The sequence below is a fragment of the Rhipicephalus microplus genome, chromosome 6, assembly GCF_043290135.1.
Source record: "Rhipicephalus microplus isolate Deutch F79 chromosome 6, USDA_Rmic, whole genome shotgun sequence".
In the NCBI taxonomy this organism is placed as follows: domain Eukaryota; kingdom Metazoa; phylum Arthropoda; class Arachnida; order Ixodida; family Ixodidae; genus Rhipicephalus; species Rhipicephalus microplus.
This window is the reverse complement of record NC_134705.1, coordinates 92,275,593-92,278,009: the sequence shown is the minus strand read 5'-3', so window position 1 is coordinate 92,278,009 and position 2,417 is coordinate 92,275,593.

Here is a 2,417-nt window from a genome sequence, read left to right as displayed (position 1 = left end):
TCAGGTACAGTTCACTGGATCAAACATTTGCCCAACTAATGATAACTTTAGTGATGGTTAAAATGAAAGCAACCTACTTAGCTGCGCATGTAAGGGCTCTTTCTTTGCACATATGTTTACTCTCAGAGCAGCATTCACATTTTTTTATGTCATGAGAATGAGCAAAAATGTTGTCATACGTGTGGCTCGCAAAAAGAAAACAGCAGTATGTCACTGTCAGCTAGACTAACTACTTTGCAGTAAACTATGACCCATGTCGAGGTCTTGCGCAAGCAGACACACCTGCTTACATGAAAATATAGGCATTCAAAGCTCTTAAATGATGCACAGTTTGAAGTCAAGTCATGGCACGCTCAGACTTTATGTGTTCACGCTCACACTAATATGCATTTAATAATTGCAGTCAAATCAATCATCTTAGGCACAGTGCCCTTTGAACCTGCTGGAGCATTCAGTTTAAAAACTTGTCGCAAACATGGCAATTAAGTGGCAGCTTTGACCACGCAACATAAGTGCAGCGACGTAGAAATCGTGCAGAGGCATTGCGGTAATTAATTATCTCGGCGATGACCAATGAGCTAGTCATAGCACCTTATTACTTGTGAGAAATTAAAAGAGAAGTCATTATGGTGAATATAATTGCAAATATACTAGTATGTTTTGGACAGACGAACCCCCACCTAGACTTTCTTCCCTAGAGAGATGCACCACCTACCCAACTGGCATAGTCAGTGCAATTCTTCAACACCCTGACGTGAATAAAGCCACAACTTAAAAATTTAGTTGTGTACTACTTAAAAATGCAAAAGAGGTGCCGTGGAAGCTGGTTGTTTCCATAGCTAGAAATAGTAATTGCGTTCACATTTTCGTCAATGTTCTCCGATGGCGTAGTCATCAACCATTCGACTTGTGTGCATCCACAATTGTCCTGGAAATCGCACTGCATTCTATTGTTGTATGCAATAAATTCTCGAAAGTTCTGGGGAGGTCTAGCATTTTTGAAGAAATTTCTTTATCGGAGGAATCACCTTGTATGTACAAATGCTTTTAAAGTTTGCTGGCAACAGTCTTTAGCTAAATTGAGGAGGATGTTCAGTCAAGTGAATTCGTTAACAAAACTTGTTCAGCAGTACCATACTCTTACAAAAAACACTTCGACGAAATTGTGTCAATTCTTGAAGCAAATAAATTTGTGCCGCTTGTCACAAGTCTTACACATACAGGCATGTAAAAAATTAGCAAGCTCGTCTACTATACTAGTGCAAGCCTTAAAAAACTGCCTTTGCAAGTTTTAGGGAACCAATACCGGTGTTTTGTTTCGTTTGTTTACATGTTCATGCACTTATAGATGGTGTTGAACAACTGTTGAAATAAAAGAAAAAAAAAGCACACAGTGTTCTTTATGAAATATTTTTTATTCGAATCCTTCACATCGCTGCCTGCCCAAAAGGCACTGCAAGCTTCCTTGGACGTCAGTAATCAAAACATTGTAGTTTTTTGACAAGTTCTGGTTTGAAACCACTTGTCCAACCAGTCTGAAAAAAAAAAAACGCGTTTGTCGAGGGAATGTTGTAATAACTTAGAAAGACGACAACGCGAGAACGTATGCTAGGCAGAAACAGTGTGCCACTTTTTCGTCACCGACCCTGTCGTAATTTTAACCCTGCCAGCAGAGTCATTTCGAGTGTAGCGATACTCATTCACCAAGCTTTGCTAACTGGTAGTGCCAACGTCATTTTAGGGTTTAGTCAATGAATCGGCTTGAGTTGGCACTGACAAATAGTCAAATGGCACGATGGACATGTCAATATCGCAGAGCTTCATAGAAAAGGGCAATCTCAGACCACTATTTAGTGAAATCGTCATTACGTTCCACCACTAGAAAAAGTGTGCAGATTTTTTTATAAACAGAAACTCTTTGCACTGACACTGTCTAGCCTTAAGAGTACTGCAGATATGCAAGGTGTGTGCAAAAAAAAAAAAAAAGCACTCCATCTTAGGCAATGAAGCTTTGCTATGAAAATTAGTCTGCTAACAATGTCAACGTAAATTAAATGGGAAAAAACTGCCATGAGACTTTTGTAGGTGTAGGAACTTGTCACTAACGTGTTTTTTTTTATTGTTACAACATCAAAAATATTTTATTACCAGATACTATTATAGTTTTATTGGTTCATTAAGTACCTTAAAGTTTTAATCAATATAGAATTTTGTACTTTTGTTGCCAGAAGAAAGTATTATAGTCATCGTTGTTCTTAAGGTATGCTCCTCTGCTAGCTTGTTGTTTGGAAAAGAAAAATAATGCAATGAGCATAGCGTGATTTCAGTTACAAGAGACACTGAGTTCTGCAATTCGCAATGCGGCACGGCACCGTGTCAATAAGATGACGTTTGCTGGGCTTTGCTGCGCACTTCCT